Here is an 18,634-nt window from a genome sequence, read left to right on the forward strand (position 1 = left end):
ACATGGTGACACGATGCTATAACCTGGTGTCATGATGCTAGAACATGGTGACACGATGCTATAATATGGTGACATGATGCTAAAACATGGTGACATGATGATATAGCATGGTGACTAGTCTTAAGGCAATTATGGAGTCCCATATCTTGATATTGATGAACATACGCGTCATACTCACCACAGCAATCCAATCACTATTTCAGAAGTTATAGATGTAATACATTCCGATGTAGCAGCACAACAGCCACCACACATCGCACGTGCAGCTGTGTACTGGAATGAGCAGTCAGAAAAACAAGACTGCTGTTTGATATGGATCATACCTTGTGCAATGGTTAACACCTTATGGAGCATGGAGGACATATCAGGCACATTAACCTTTCGAGAGCATTGTTTAAGACAATAAAACCTAACATAGTGGTACTACGCTTGATTCAGCTAAAAGCATTGATAAGAATCTGTATATAACCGCTGTCTCTGTGAGACAATCTGAAATCTGTTACGGTAGAAGATGTTACACGGTAACCCGTGTGTTATCCACGTGTTCGTCACCGATCCAACACCCTACACACCGTATCGATCTCCTGCTGTTTGGGATTTCTATAGGACGATGGCAGCTTGAAACAATACACGCGTTGATTAATGTCCGCGGATTATTGAAGAAATGACCGAGAGATGATTCTGTCAGTCTACACACTAATGGCCATTTTCAAACTCACAGCGGTCACTAATAATCGGCAGCACTTCCGGATCCAATGATTGCGCCAAATCCTACCAAAGTCCAGGACTAATACACCAAGTATATCGCGCGACAGTCCAATTCGTTACCATGGCGATCAAGCAATCCATCAGGCATTGTAAACTTTGTAGACATCCATAACATTACAATTGACACCGAGGGAGTATCCTATGTCTAGAAGTCTTAATAACGATCGGATTGACAGCTGAGAGGTAAGTGGATCTAATCGGATGATTATCATTCAAAAATCTGAAATATCACGGCAGACAACCTCAACTTCTAATCGGATGTATCATTCAAAAATCTGAAATATCACGGCAGACAACCTCAACTTTTCATTTGGAAGGGGTGTTATGTAGTTCTATATTATAACGATTCTCTTTAAGATTACTTAGGCCCGGTCCCACTGGCGTTTAGAAAGATTTGCGAATGCATTGCGCACAAAAATGGCTGATATTCGCTGAACATACGCAATAGTCGTAAATCGTACTTGTATCGGCCGCTCAATATCCGCACACGTCCGCAATTGTCCGCAATGGCATGTTTTTCCGTTCCCAGGTTTTTTGAACTGCACAAAATTTTGTTCGCGGAAATCATTCGCATCACATACGCTATTCGTACGCAATATATACTCAATTCATGCTTAGTATATGCGCTGTATATTCGCTGTTATTCGTTGTTATCCGTAACTGACAGGGTTTTGCGACTTGATAGCGAACAGAGACAGTTTGTAAAACGAATATGTATCGTATCTTTCACGTCGACATTACGAATTAAAGTAATTTGTAGCGAATGCATACTTAGTTAAGAGTTTATATTACGTCTGTTTAGCATTTGATTTGAGAACAATTTGCGAATGCATAACAAACGTGTTGCATAAACCAAAACCACTGTATAAATATGGCAGAAATCGACATATCTGCCTATTATTTCTAGTCTGTCTAGAAGTAGAGTTGTAGCAATGGGTCCTCGGCAGAAATCGACATATCTGCCTATTATTTCTAGTCTGTCTAGAAGTAGAGTTGTAGCAATGGGTCCTCGGCAGAAATCGACATATCTGCCTATTATTTCTAGTCTGTCTAGAAGTAGAGCTGTAGCAATGGGTCCTCAGCAGAAATCGACATATCTGCCTATTATTTCTAGTCTGTGTAGAAGTAGAGTTGTAGCAATGGGTCCTCGGCAGAAATCGACATATCTGCCTATTATTTCTAGTCTGTCTAGAAGTAGAGTTGTAACAATGGGTCCTCGGCAGAAATCGACATATCTGTCTATTATTTCTAGTTTGTCTAGAAGTAGAGTTGTAGCAATGGGTCCTCGGCAGAAATCGACATATCTGCCTATTATTTCTAGTCTGTCTAGAAGTAGAGTTGTAGCATTGGGTCCTCGGCATAAATCGACATATCTGCCTATTATTTCTAGTCTGTCTAGAAGTAGAGTTGTAGCAATGGGTCCTCGGCAGAAATCGACATATCTGCCTATTATTTCTAGTCTGTCTAGAAGTAGAGCTGTAGCAATGGGTCCTCGGCAGAAATCGACATATCTGCCTATTATTTCTAGTCTGTCTAGAAGTAGAGCTGTAGCAATGGGTCCTCGGCAGAAATCGACATATCTGCCTATTATTTCTAGTCTGTCTAGAAGTAGAGTTGTAGTAATGGGTCCTCGGCAGAAATCGACATATCTGCCTATTATTTCTAGTCTGTCTAGAAGTAGAGCTGTAGCAATGGGTCCTCGGCAGAAATCGACATATCTGCCTATTATTTCTAGTCTGTCTAGAAGTAGAGTTGTAGCAATGGGTCCTCAGCAGAAATCGACATATCTGCCTATTATTTCTAGTCTGTCTAGAAGTAGAGTTGTAGCAATGGGTCCTCAGCAGAAATCGACATATCTGCCTATTATTTCTAGTCTGTCTAGAAGTAGAGTTGTAGCAATGGGTCCTCTGCAGAAATCGACATATCTGCCTATTATTTCTAGTCTGTCTAGAAGTAGAGTTGTAGCAATGGGTCCTCGGCAGAAATCGACATATCTGCCTATTATTTCTAGTCTGTCTAGAAGTAGAGCTGTAGCAATGGGTCCTCGGCAGAAATCGACATATCTGCCTATTATTTCTAGTCTGTCTAGAAGTAGAGTTGTAGCAATGGGTCCTCGGCAGAAATCGACATATCTGCCTATTATTTCTAGTCTGTCTAGAAGTAGAGTTGTAGCAATGGGTCACATATCTGCCTATTATTTCTAGTCTGTCTAGAAGTAGAGTTGTAGTAATGGGTCCTCGGCAACATACTGTACATGTTCAAGCCAAGCAACTGTTTCAAAAACAGAAAAGAAAACTTTGTCTGTTTTGATTTGAGTTTCAAACAGACTGGACCTTGTTTGTATCTAGAGGAGGTAGGATAGGAGATGCAGTCTGATCATCTCTGTTGCAGTCTTTTTGTTGTGAAAAGTGGGATCGAATGCGCTTCTTGTACCCCCTCGATTCAGATGCCCAACATGCGCAACACAATCGCTCTTACCGCTGCACTTGCGCAATGCATTATCAATAGATCCGTAATGATTTCGTAAAAATCGCAATACTTACGACCTATTTTCTCAATATATGCGTTAAATATTCGTAATTGTTTCTTACATAACCGGAATATTGGAGAATTCCAAATTTAGTCTTCTTTCATGATCATGCAGTGGGGCAGCAGGCATAATCTCAGTGAAGGCGTTGCTTGAAATTAGGCTCATAAAACAAGCCTAAATAATTCAAAATCCTACTTTAAACATGGGAAAACAGCATATGCTAAGTGGACAAATGATACCATTTATTAAATATGACCTAATTTATGCACGTGACCTAGCCATTGTAACCATAGGATGTGATTATCTTAAAGTGAATAGTCGGGCAAAGAAAACCAGTCTAAATGCGTTCATTGGCCTTCCAAAAGTTCTCACATTTTAATACGACGGTCAAGTTCTGCTTACGTTTCCCAGTTCTGACCACTGAAATAAAGAAAGTTGGAAGCATTGAAAGCGAGGCTGCGTGGAAATGTAACCACGGTCATAGTCAGCCGGGAGGACGTTTTAGGATTGCTATAATTTAAATTAATTTCTTCGTACGCAGACAGATTTTGACGAGAGATTTTATTTTTCTATTTCATAAGAAGTTATACTGGATACATTCACACCATTTTTACCGACTTTAGCCATCCTTGCCCGACTGTTCACTTTAAGCAGGTCATGTCAAGATCCTTATGCAGTACTTAACATAAATTGCAGGCTATCAAATCTTTGAAAAATCCTAGTTTTCAGCAAAAATATTAAAGTTTTTAATGGTAAAATAGAATAAATGCTTAACAATGTCACTGTGACCTACTTTTTGAACTTTTCATCAGTTTTCTTAGCTGAACTTCACAAACCCAATAGTAACAGGCAACATCTGCAAAATTTTATCTCTGTTCTAATATTTAAGTAATTAGGACTTAAACAATGAGAATTTGAATTTTCACACTTTGACCTTTGACCTCTAAAATTACCATGAGCACAGAAAAAATAAGTTATTCTGAATAGCATACAATATGCAGCTGACCCTAATGTATCTTCATGCAAAATATTTGGCTTATCCCTGAGTGGCCGTAAAACGGCCCAAAGTGATACCCCTCCATTGTTATTTTTTTGCCAATTTTGTTGTGAATGACAACGAACGGCTGAAATTTGTAAACTCAGTTCATTCGTAATTAATCCCCTCTTCAGTGGGACCGGGCCTCTTACATAGTTCATCTATTGCAGGTTAAAACTGAATTAAATCTTATTTTTGACATTATTATGACACCATTTTCAAGATTGTAATGTCACATTAGAAGGTGCCATTATGCGATATTTCCTGCACTCGTTCATTTGTCTTTTATCAATCCAAACTTTTTCAATTATCGGAAATTTTATTGATTAAACATACTTTGAGTAATGTTTCCAAGACTTCCTATATGAAACGAATTTGAATGCACTTTAAATTGGATTTTACCTAGCAAATATAAAACAGATAGCTGTACGAAATTCACATGGTGAGACCATAAATCTGACCCTACCTTTTAAGATCACCTGAGACGAAATCTCAAGTGAGCTATTGTAATCGCTTTTTATCCGTCGTCGTCCGTCGTCCGTCCTATGTCCGTAAACAGTTTACGTTTAGCAAGTTGAACGATGGTTTGCAAAGCCTTCTAAGGCATAAGTCCAATCAATGTGAGTTATATGGTCCCCAAACCCCAGGGGGCTGTGGGAGGGGTCAAAAGGGGTAAAATTGACTAAAATTGACCCTGGGTTCTCTCGTTTCCCTCTGGGGAGGGGGTTGAGGGGGTAAGTTTACTATAATTTATTTAGGGAAAACACATTTTTGAGCAATAGGAAATGAGTCAAATGAAGTCAGAGTTATCAGTATAAAATGGCCATCAGATCCTATAAACAAATTTTCCATGACTGACCCCCAGGGGCCTAAGGGGCGGGGTCAAACGGGGTCAGATAGGCTAAAAGTTCAAAAATTTCTACTAAAATTCCGGAAATGGTAGAATCAAATACGCTTTACAAATTGAAAGGTCTTAAGGTGTTTTATAAATTTTGTGAATTATATGACCCTGGGGTCTCACGTTTCCCCCTAGGGAGGGGGTCAAGTTTACCTTAGTAAAAATATAGGAAAAGCACATTTATGAACATTATTTGCTAATTTTCATATGAAATAAGTCAAACTTTCTTAGAATAATGAGCATGAGATATAGCGTTTTAGCATCTCTATCAGTCCTCGCTGAACCAGGGGGACCAGAGGGGCGGGGCAAAACAGGATCAAAATGACTAAAATTTCCAAAATTTTTCTTCTGAGTTCACAGGTTTGCTTGAAGCAAATACTCTACATATATTAAAAAGTCAAATTTATAAAATCATTGACCGACTTCAAGGGCCAGTATATAGTGTTCGAATTAAAGGTCTGTCAATCGCAAGAAGACACAGCCACACTACCAGGTAGGCAAAAGGTCTATCTATCGCATAGAAACACGTTATACTAGAAGGTATAGGCTAAAGGTATATCTATCGCATAGAGACAAAGTAACACTACAAGGTAGGCTAAAGTTCTGTCTATCGCATAGAGACACAGTAACACTACAAGGTCGGCTAAAGTTCTGTCTATCGCATAGAGACACAGTAACACTACAGGGTCGGCTAAAGTTCTGTCTATCGCATGGATACACGTTACTACAAGGTAGGCAAACATTCTGTCTATCGCATGGAGCCACAGTAACACTGCAAGGTAAACTAAATGTCTGTCTATCGCAAGGAGACACAGTAACACCACAAGGTATAGGCTAAAGGTTTTTCTACCACGATAGGCGGTGTTATTCAACTCTCAGGACATTGAATAAACACTGCAGCTGTTGATTAACAATTTGTTTATAACACACGTTATATCAACTTTTTACGCATTTTGATTAGCTGACACGGTGAACTTTGACCGAAACACTTTTTTCTCAGTGTCACGTCATCATTGTCAACGTCATCAATGATCAAATGACGTCATTCTATGTTGTGATCGCCGCTTGACATCCAAATCTGCTGTTGGGAAGCGTATGCGTCGTGGTCGTTGTGTCAAAATACTTGACGTTTTCATACATGTTAAATTGACCTTAAGTACTAATAATACATCTTGACGGACAATATTTTACTGATGAGTTTTCCTAGATTTAACGTGTATAAAACGAAATTGATCTTGATGGTAATGGCTTGATGATTATCTGGCGGGAAATAGACGATGCAGTGTCGCGCGAATGCTTTTACATGTATACATGTAGTCAGACATTGAGTTTTATTTTCTGAAAGCAACTATGAAGATTTGAACTAACTTAGCAGAAAACGGTAGATTTGGACTATCTATGAAAATAAGGCGTATGCTTTAGAATTATAAATATAGTCGTTAACTGTAAAAAATACAAAAGTATATATATTAGCACAACTTTTGCAAGTACAATTTGATATTTTGATATAGTTTTGGCCATATTCTGCGCTTATTTATGCATGTGAATACCATGGTAACAACCAAAAAATACCTGAAAAATTGCAAAATATCATGATTTTTAGCCCAAAATTGCAGAAAATTGTACTCATTTTTTTTCTTAAGACCTGCCTTAAAGTGAGCACTTCTATCACAATGGCAAAATAAGCTTATTTATTTCATAGGTCGATTGTGTCAGGCCAGGTCGGGCCAGGTGAGCTAACGCCAGGTGAGCTAACGCCATGGCGCGGCGTCCGTCGTCCGTCGTCCGTCCGTCCGTCAACATTTCCTTTAAATCGCTACTTGTCCTAGAGTTTTGCATGGATTTTAACCGAATTCGGTCAGAAACTTCCTTAGGGGAAGGGGATCAGATTTTGCATAAATGGTGACCCTGAACCCCCTGGGGCAGGAGGGGCGGGGCCCAATAGGGGTAATAGAGGTAAATCCTATAAATCGCTACCTGTCCCAGAGTTCTGCATGGATTGCAACCAAATTTGGCCAGAAACTTCCTTAGGGGAAGGGGATCAGATTTTGCATAAATGGTGACCCTGACCCCCCTGGGGCAGGAGGGGTGGGGCCCAATAGGGGTAATAGAGGTAAATCCTATAAAACGCTACTTGTCCTAGAGTTCTGCATGGATTGCAACCAAATAAGGCCAGAAACTTTCTTAGGGGAAGGGGATCAGATTTTGCATAAATGGTGACCCTGACCCCCCTTGGGCAGGAGGGATGGGGCCCAATAGGGGTAATAGAAGTAAATCCTATAAATCGCTACTTGTCCTAGAGTTCAGCATGGATTGTAACCAAATTTGGCCAGAAACATCCTTGGGGGAAGGGGAACAGAACTTGTATAAATTTTGACTCTGACCCCCCGGGGGGCAGGAGGGGCGAGGCCCAATAGGGGAAATAGAAGTAAATCCTATAAATCGCTACTTATCCTAGCGTTCTGGATGGATTGTAACCAAATTTGGCCAGAAACATCCTTGGGGGAAGGGGAACAGAACTTGTATAAATTTTGACTCTGACCCCCCGGGGGGCAGGAGGGGCGAGGCCCAATAGGGGAAATAGAAGTAAATCCTATAAATCGCTACTTATCCTAGCGTTCTGGATGGATTGTAACCAAATTTGGCCAGAAACATCCTTGGGGGAAGGGGAACAGAACTTGTATAAATTTTGGCTCTGACCCCCCGGGAGTAGGAGGGGCGGGCCCAATAGGGGAAATAGAGGTAAATCCTATAAATCGCTACTTGTCCTAGAGTTCTGCATTGATTGTAACCAAATTTGGCCACAAACATCCTTTGGGGAAGGGAAACAAAACTTGTATAAATTTTGGCTCTGACCCCCCTGGGGGCAGGAGGGGCGGGGCCCAATAGGGGAAATAGAGGTAAACCCTAAAAATCGCTACTTGTCCTAGAGTTCTGCATGGATTGTAACCAAATTTGGCCAGAAACTTCCTTAGGGGAAGGGGATAAGATTTTGCATAAATGGTGACCCTGAACCCCCTGGGGCAGGTTAACAGAATTCTTATAAATTTTGGCTTTGACCCCCTGGAGCAGAAAGAGTGGGGCCCTATAGGGGAATTAGAGGTAAATATTCAAATTCCTTTAGAAAAGAAACAATGAACTTATATTCAGAACATTACATAGCATTACAAACCAGGTGAGCGATACAGGCCCTCTGGGCCTCTTGTTCAATATTTTTGCCTAAACCCGCACCATGGATTTTCCTTAAAGAAAAGTTAGCATTTCCGGTCAAGACGCACTTCCGGAGGAGCCCAGAATTGTAATCTCTAACCCATTTTTGTCATGTTTATTTTTGAAAAAAAAAATGGAAACTTAAATCAAACCCTCCATATTGGATGTACCAATTCCAGAATATATTTGATTTTTAATTTTTTATGCATGGCTCAAAACATGGGCTTCCCACTTAATAAAAATATAGACCGGGACTAGGCTGTTCTTCTCTGGTCTGCTACCTTAATAAGACGTTAAATGAGTATTATTTAACCCTAAAACTATTCCCAATTAGAAGAATTTGATATTGATGGATTCCTTATCAAACCCTGAATTTTGAATACTAGTTAGTGTCTTTTTGCTGATGAAAATATTACTACACCTTATTTGCATATTTCGGTAAATACACGTTACAGTATCCCTGGCGTATTTCTATCGGCTAAAAACGAATGTGATTGTGGTAGAAACAGGTCACACTACTCTTGGTTGTTGATTATTGACTTTATTCCACACTCGTAAGTGATTTTTTAAAAGTTACTAAAGACACTCGCTAAAGCTCGTGTCTTTTTTAACTTTTAAAAAAATAACTTACTCGTTAAAGATTAACTTGAATAGATTTTTTATGTTATGGAGATATAACACAAAAATCTAAGTGTACTCTAAATAAACCGCGAAGCGGTTTATGATGGGAGTACACTCAGATTTTCGTGTTATATCTCCATAACATGAAAAATCTATTCAAATTAATCCTTGTAATTCAATTTACTAAAGATAATCTCTTCAATATTCAGGTTTCACTTTGGGACTTTTTTGTCTATGAAATCATTACGCCGTCATCTCAACCAATTAGAAGCAACGTTACAAACGGCGACGCCATTTTTTCCATTATGGGCCAATAAAGTAAATTTTTAAGCCAATGAAAATGCTCGCAACAAGCAAAATTGAATTATTGTGGAATAAATTCAATATTCATCAACCACTCACTGTGTAACATCTATGTCTAGGTAGACTAACAGTCTGTCTATCACATGGAGACACGTTATACTACAAGGTAGACTAACAGTCTGTCTATCACATGGAGACACGTTATACTACAAGGTAGACTAACAGTCTGTCTATCACATGGAGACACGTTAAACTACAAGGTAGACTAACAGTCTGTCTATCACATGGAGACACGTTATACTACAAGGTAGACTAACAGTCTGTCTATCACATGGAGACACGTTATACTACAAGGTAGACTAACAGTCTGTCTATCACATGGAGACACGTTATACTACAAGGTAGGCTGACGGTCTGTCTATCACATGGAGACACGTTATACTACAAGGTAGACTAACAGTCTGTCTATCACATGGAGACACGTTAAACTACAAGGTAGACTAACAGTCTGTCTATCACATGGAGACACGTTATACTACAAGGTAGTCTAACAGTCTGTCTATCACATGGAGACACGTTATACTACAAGGTAGACTGACGGTCTGTCTATCACATGGAGACACGTTATACTACAAGGTAGGCTGACGGTCTGTCTATCACATGGAGACACGTTATACTACAAGGTAGACTAACAGTCTGTCTATCACATGGAGACACGTTAAACTACAAGGTAGACTAACAGTCTGTCTATCACATGGAGACACGTTATACTACAAGGTAGTCTAACAGTCTGTCTATCACATGGAGACACGTTATACTACAAGGTAGGCTGACGGTCTGTCTATCACATGGAGACACGTTATACTACAAGGTAGGCTGACGGTCTGTCTATCACATGGAGACACGTTATACTACAAGGTAGACTAACAGTCTGTCTATCACATGGAGACACGTTATACTACAAGGTAGACTAACAGTCTGTCTATCACATGGAGACACGTTATACTACAAGGTAGGCTGACGGTCTGTCTATCACATGGAGACACGTTATACTACAAGGTAGGCTAACGGTCTGTCTATCACATGGAGACACGTTATACTACAAGGTAGACTAACAGTCTGTCTATCACATGGAGACACGTTATACTACAAGGTAGACTAACAGTCTGTCTATCACATGGAGACACGTTATACTACAAGGTAGACTAACAGTCTGTCTATCACATGGAGACACGTTATACTACAAGGTAGACTAACAGTCTGTCTATCACATGGAGACACGTTATACTACAAGGTAGGCTGACGGTCTGTCTATCACATGGAGACACGTTATACTACAAGGTAGGCTAACAGTCTGTCTATCACATGGAGACACGTTAAACTACAAGGTAGACTAACAGTCTGTCTATCACATGGAGACACGTTATACTACAAGGTAGGCTGACGGTCTGTCTATCACATGGAGACACGTTATACTACAAGGTAGGCTAACAGTCTGTCTATCACATGGAGACACGTTATACTACAAGGTAGACTAACAGTCTGTCTATCACATGGAGACACGTTATACTACAAGGTAGACTAACAGTCTGTCTATCACATGGAGACACGTTATACTACAAGGTAGACTAACAGTCTGTCTATCACATGGAGACACGTTTATACTACAAGGTAGACTAACAGTCTGTCTATCACATGGAGACACGTTATACTACAAGGTAGACTAACAGTCTGTCTATCACATGGAGACACGTTATACTACAAGGTAGTCTAACAGTCTGTCTATCACATGGAGACACGTTATACTACAAGGTAGACTAACAGTCTGTCTATCACATGGAGACACGTTATACTACAAGGTAGACTAACAGTCTGTCTATCACATGGAGACACGTTAAACTACAAGGTAGTCTAACAGTCTGTCTATCACATGGAGACACGTTATACTACAAGGTAGTCTAACAGTCTGTCTATCACATGGAGACACGTTATACTACAAGGTAGACTAACAGTCTGTCTATCACATGGAGACACGTTATACTACAAGGTAGTCTAACAGTCTGTCTATCACATGGAGACACGTTATACTACAAGGTAGGCTGACGGTCTGTCTATCATATGGAGACACGTTATACTACAAGGTAGTCTAACAGTCTGTCTATCACATGGAGACACGTTATACTACAAGGTAGGCTGACGGTCTGTCTATCATATGGAGACACGTTATACTACAAGGTAGACTAACAGTCTGTCTATCACATGGAGACACGTTATACTACAAGGTAGACTAACAGTCTGTCTATCACATGGAGACACGTTATACTACAAGGTAGACTAACAGTCTGTCTATCACATGGAGACACGTTATACTACAAGGTAGACTAACAGTCTGTCTATCACATGGAGACACGTTATACTACAAGGTAGACTAACAGTCTGTCTATCACATGGAGACACGTTATACTACAAGGTAGACTAACAGTCTGTCTATCACATGGAGACACGTTATACTACAAGGTAGACTAACAGTCTGTCTATCACATGGAGACACGTTATACTACAAGGTAGACTAACAGTCTGTCTATCACATGGAGACACGTTATACTACAAGGTAGTCTAACAGTCTGTCTGTCTATCACATGGAGACACGTTATACTACAAGGTAGACTAACAGTCTGTCTATCACATGGAGACACGTTATACTACAAGGTAGACTAACAGTCTGTCTATCACATGGAGACACGTTATACTACAAGGTAGACTAACAGTCTGTCTATCGCATGGAGACACATTATACTACAAGGTAGTCTAACAGTCTGTCTATCACATGGAGACACGTTAAACTACAAGGTAGACTAACAGTCTGTCTATCACATGGAGACACGTTATACTACAAGGTAGTCTAACAGTCTGTCTATCACATGGAGACACGTTAAACTACAAGGTAGTCTAACAGTCTGTCTATCACATGGAGACACGTTATACTACAAGGTAGACTAACAGTCTGTCTATCACATGGAGACACGTTATACTACAAGGAAGGCTAACGGTCTGTCTATCACATGGAGACACGTTAAACTACAAGGTAGTCTAACAGTCTGTCTATCACATGGAGACACGTTATACTACAAGGAAGGCTAACGGTCTGTCTATCACATGGAGACACGTTAAACTACAAGGTAGTCTAACAGTCTGTCTATCACATGGAGACACGTTATACTACAAGGAAGGCTAACAGTCTGTCTATCACATGGAGACACGTTATACTACAAGGAAGGCTAACGGTCTGTCTATCACATGGAGACACGTTATACTACAAGGTAGACTAACAGTCTGTCTATCACATGGAGACACGTTATACTACAAGGAAGGCTAACAGTCTGTCTATCACATGGAGACACGTTAAACTACAAGGTAGTCTAACAGTCTGTCTATCACATGGAGACACGTTATACTACAAGGTAGACTAACGGTTTGTCTATCACATGGAGACACGTTATACTACAAGGAAGGCTAACGGTCTGTCTATCGCATGGAGGGACGTTATACTACAAGGTAGTCTAACGGTATGTTTATCGCATGGAGACACGTTATACTACAAGGTAGGCTGACGGTCTGTCTATCACATGGAGACACGTTATACTACAAGGTAGACTAACGGTCTGTCTATCACATGGAGACACGTTATTCTACAAGGTAGTCTAACGGTATGTCTATCACATGGAAACACGTTATACTACAAGGTAGGCTAACGGTCTGTTTATCGCATGGAGACACGTTATACTACAAGGTAGACTAACGGTTTGTCTATCACATGGAGACACGTGATACTACAAGGAAGGCTAACGGTCTGTCTATCGCATGGAGACACGTTATACTACAAGGTAGTCTAACGGTATGTTTATCGCATGGAGACACGTTATACTACAAGGTAGGCTGACGGTCTGTCTATCATATGGAGACACGTTATACTACAAGGTAGACTAACGGTCTGTCTATCACATGGAGACACGTTATTCTACAAGGTAGTCTAACGGTATGTCTATCACATGGAAACACGTTATACTACAAGGTAGACTAACGGTCTGTCTATCACATGGAGACACGTTATTCTACAAGGTAGTCTAACGGTATGTCTATCACATGGAAACACGTTATACTACAAGGTAGGCTAACGGTCTGTTTATCGCATGGAGACACGTTATACTACAAGGTAGGCTAACGGTCTGTTTATCGCATGGAGACACGTTATTCTACAAGGTAGACTAACGGTCTGTCTATCGCATGGAGGGACGTTATACTACAAGGTAGACTAACAGTCTGTCTATCGCATGGAGACACATTATACTACAAGGTAGGCTAACGGTCTGTCTATTACATGGGGACACGTTATACTACAAGGTAGACTAACGGTCTGTTTATCGCATGGAGACACGTTATACTACAGAACACTCATTATAATAAACATACTTAAAAAGTTATGTTGTAGATAGGGAAGTTTAGCAAAATATAACTTTACTACAATTAAGAAGATGACTGTCGTTTTGGGTTTATAAAGGTCCAACAGTCATCCGTCATAATATATTGACATGTGCGTAGGCTTTGTTGGAAACTATTTTGCTGTCAATTTAAACACGTTTATTATAAGCCTGAAACAGTGGTAACATTCAATGGTCATGCTCTATTGTCGGATATTAATTTTCCTGTTACAATGTAATGAGTGCCAGGCTTAGTCGTTGTATATTTCCGAGTCCTCGAATTGTTAAAATGCCAAAAATGGCCATGGAATGAATTTCCAATGGAGCAGGATGAGAAGCTCTTGTTCCGTGATAACAATGCACATTACAACTGTAGCGAGAAACACGGTTTATTGACAGGGAATTAGTGCTGAAGACGGCCCTGTAATCCGGTATTAGTGAACGGCACACACAGAGATGATCGGGAGGTCGGTGATCGTGTGGCCTGGCCGCAGACAGTTTGACCACTTGGTTTAATATTGTCCCTGCCTTTCTGAATACAGCGTCATTTAATATCTGCTATCAGAGGAAGACTCCTCTCCTGATGCATAATTGATATAGTAATTCATCCACGTGATAAATTGAATACATTACTGACGAGTTTATTGAATTCATCAAGTCCGATGGAGCTGATGAATGAATCTTGATTGCGGCATTCATCAGCTGATGTGAATATATTTCCTTTTATTCTGCTGCTTCTCAGAACTTTACAATGGTGTTATGTGATTTGTTTGACCTTTGACACTGATAACGAACCTTCTCACATAAGATATATAAATACGTTGCCATTATTGACAGTGATTACCATTGATAATTGGCTGACATACTGATTATTAAAAACACGTTAGGGTGATGAAGTTACTGTTTATGTATGTAATATTGTAAACAACATATTGTCGCGTATTTCGTGGGCGATCAGAATTCGTGATAATAATTCTCCATAAAGATATTCTACGTAAAGTACAATAGAGCGATTATATGTAAATATAAATAAAGTTACTGTGAAAATGGTTCACAGTAAAATGGTTCGTGACAAAAAAGACAATTGATAGTCTCCTACAAACTTATTCCCTAGGGTATCATCTGACGCTGGAGAATATTTGATTGGTTAGATACACAACATAAATAGTATTTGTTAAAATAAGAAAGGCAAAAGCAGCATCTGTAGATGTTGGGGAATACAAAAGAAAAATCTTAAGAATGAAATCGTCCCGATAAAGAAAACATTCTCAGATAGTTTCAACAAAAGCGTGCTCATAAAAGGACTGTGCCAACTATCATAGCAATATGACTAGATACAGAAATCGCTCTGATAAACAGTCGATCTAATACAGCAGGCGCTTTGATAAACAGATAAACAGTCGATCTGATTCAGCAGGCGCATTGATAAACAGTCGATCTGATACAGCAGACGCTTTGATAAAAAGTCGATCTGATACAGCAGACGCTTTGATAAAAAGTCGATCTGATAAACAGTCGATCTGTTTCAGCAAGCGCATTGATAAACAGTCGATCTGATACAGCAGACGCTTTGATAAAAAGTCGATCTGATACAGCAGACGCTTTGATAAAAAGTCGATCTGATAAACAGTCTATCTGATACAGCAGGCGCTTTGATAAACAGTCCATCTGATTCAGCAGGCGCATTGATAAACAGTCGATCTGATACAGCAGACGCTTTGATAAAAAGTCGATCTGATACAGCAGACGCTTTGATAAAAAGTCGATCTGATACAGCGGGCGCTTTGATAAAAAAGTCGATCTGATAAACAGTCGATCTGATACAGCAGGTGCTCTGATAAACAGTCGATCTGATACAGCAGGCGCTTTGATAAACAGTCGATCTGATACAGCAGGTACTCTGATAAACAGTCGATCTGATACAGCAGGTACTCTGATAAACAGTCGATCTGATACAGCAGACGCTTTGATAAACAGCCGATTTAATACAGCAGGTGCTCTGACAAACAGTCGATCTGATACAACAGGTGCTCTGATAAACATTCGATCTGATAAAGTAGGCGCTTTGATAAACAGTCGATCTGATACAGCAGGCGCACTGATAAACAGTCGATCTGATACAGCAGGCGCTCTGATAAACAGGCGCTCTGATTCAACAGGCGCTCTGATACAGCAGGTGCTCTGATACAGCAGGCGCTCTGATACAGCAGGCGATCTAATACAACAAGCGCTCTGATACAAAAGGTGGTCTGATACAGCAGGCAATCATATAAAACAGGCGCTCCGATACAACAGGTGCTCTGATACAGCAGGCGCCCTGATACAGCAGGCAATCTGATACAACAGGCGCTCTGATACAACAGGTGCTCTGATACAACAGGTGCTCTGATACAGAATTCGTTCTGATACAGCAGGCGCTTTGTAACAACAGGAGGTCTGATTCAGCAGGCGCTCTGATACAGCAGGCGCTCTGTTAAACAATCAATCTGATACAGAAGGCGCTCTAATAAACAGTCGATCTGATACGGCAGTCGCACGCTCTGATAAAACAGGCGCACTGATACAACATATGTTCTGATACAGCAGGTGCTCTGATACAGCAAGTGTTCTGATAAACAGGCGATCTGATACAACAGGTGCTCTGATAAACAGTGGATATCATACAGCAGGCGCTCCGATACAACAGATGCTCTGATACAGCAAGTCCTTTGATTAACAGGCGCTCTGATACAGTAGGCGCTTTGATAATCAGTCGATCTGATAGAGCGGGCGCTTTGATAAACAGGTGTTCTGATACAGAATTCGCTCGCTCTGATACAATATGCTCTCTGATTCAGCAGTCGCACGCTCTGATACAGCAGGCGCTCTGTAACAACAGGTGCTTTGATTCAGCAGGCGCTCTGATACAGCAGGCGCTCTGATAAACATTCAATCTGATACAGAAGGCGCTTTGATAAACAGTCGATCTGATACAGCAGTCGCTCGCTCTGATAAAACAGGCGCTCTGATACAGCAGGCGCTTTGATGATAAACAGTCGATCTGATACAGCAGTCGCGATCTCTCGTTTCTGATAAGACAGGCGCTCTGTTACAGCAGGCGCCCCGATACAACAGATGCTCTGATACAGCAATCGCTCGCTCTGATAAGACAGGCGCTCTGTTACAGCAGGCGCCCCGATACAACAGATGCTCTGATACAGCAAGTATTCTGATAAACATGCGATCTGATACAACAGGTGCTCTGATAAACAGTCGATCTGATACAGCAGGCGCCCCGATACAACAGATGCTCTGATACAGCAAGTGTTTAAATAAACGGGCGCTCTGATACAGCAGGCGCTTTGATAAACAGTCGATCTGATACAAGAGGCGCTCTGATACAACAGTCGCTTTGATTAACAGTCGATCTGATACAGCAGGCGCTTTGATAAACAGTCGATCTGATACAGCAGGTGCTCTGATAAACAGTCGATTTGATACAACAGGTGCTCAAATAAACAGTCGATCTGATACAGCAAACGCTTTGATAAACTGCCGATTTAATACAGCAGGTGCTCTGATAAACAGTCGATCTGATAAAGTAGGCGCTTTGATAAACAGTCGATCTGATACAGCAGGCGCTCTAATACAACATGCGCTCCGATACAAAAGGTGCTCTGATACAGCAGGCGCTCTGATACAGCAGGCAATCATATAAAACAGGCGTTCCGATACAACAGGTGCTCTGATACAGCAGGCGCCCTGATACAGCAGGCAATCTGATACAACAGGCGCTCTGATACAACAGGTGATCTGATACAACAGGTGCTCTGATACAGAATTCGCACGCTCTGATACAGCAGGCGCTCTGTAACAACAGGAGCTCTGATTCAGCAGGCGCTCTGATACAGCAGGCGCTCTGTTAAACAATCAATCTGATACAGAAGGCGCTCTGTTAAACATTCGATCTGATACAGCAGTCGCACGCTCTGATAAAACAGGCGCTCTGATACAACATATGTTCTGATACAGCAGGTGCTCTGATACAGCAAGTGTTCTGATAAACATTCGATCTGATTCAGCAGTCGCACGCTCTGATAAAACAGTCGATCTGATACAACATATGTTCTGATACAGCAAGTGTTCTGATAAACAGGCGATCTGATACAACAGGTGCTCTGATAAAAAGTCGACCTGATACAACAGGTGCTCTGATACAACAAATGCTCTGATACAACAAGTGCTTTGATTAACAGGCGCTCTGATACAACAAATGCTCTGATACAACAAGTCCTTTGATTAACAGGCGCTCTGATACAGCAGGCGCTTTGATAATCAGTCGATCTGATAGAGCGGGCGCTTTGATAAACAGGTGTTCTGATACAGAATTCGCTCGCTCTGATACAATAGGCTCTCTGATTCAGCAGTCGCACGCTCTGATACAGCAGGCGCTCTGTAACAACAGGTGCTCTGATTCAGCAGGCGCTCTGATACAGCAGGCGCTCTGATAAACATTCAATCTGATACAGAAGGCGCTCTGATAAACAGTCGATCTGATACAGCAGTCGCTCGTTCTGATAAAACAGGCGCTCTGATACAGCAGGCGCTTTGATAAACAGTCGAACTGATACAGCAGTCGCTATCTCTGTTTAAACAGGCGCTCTGATACAGAAGGCGCTCTGATAAACAGTCGATCTGATACAGCAGTCGCTAGCTCTGATAAAACAGGCGCTCTGATCCAGCAGGCGCTCTGATACAATAGGTGCTCTGATACAGCAAGTGTTCTGATAAACAGGCGATCTGATACAGCA

The 18,634-nt window shown here is 40.9% G+C and overlaps 1 protein-coding gene across 1 annotated transcript in view; it reads left to right on the forward strand.

Annotated features, from left to right (window-relative positions):
* Positions 1-647: 647 nt before the first annotated feature.
* The window catches only part of LOC138322681 (protein qui-1-like), a 116,935-nt gene continuing 98,948 nt past the window's right edge, over positions 648-18,634 (forward strand). Inside the window, exon 1 of the mRNA XM_069266714.1 lies at positions 648-951. The gene's annotated coding sequence lies outside the window, so the exon portion shown is untranslated. The remainder of the gene's footprint in view (positions 952-18,634) is intronic.

Source organism: Argopecten irradians, chromosome 5, assembly GCF_041381155.1.
Source record: "Argopecten irradians isolate NY chromosome 5, Ai_NY, whole genome shotgun sequence".
Classification (NCBI taxonomy): Eukaryota; Metazoa; Mollusca; class Bivalvia; order Pectinida; family Pectinidae; genus Argopecten; species Argopecten irradians.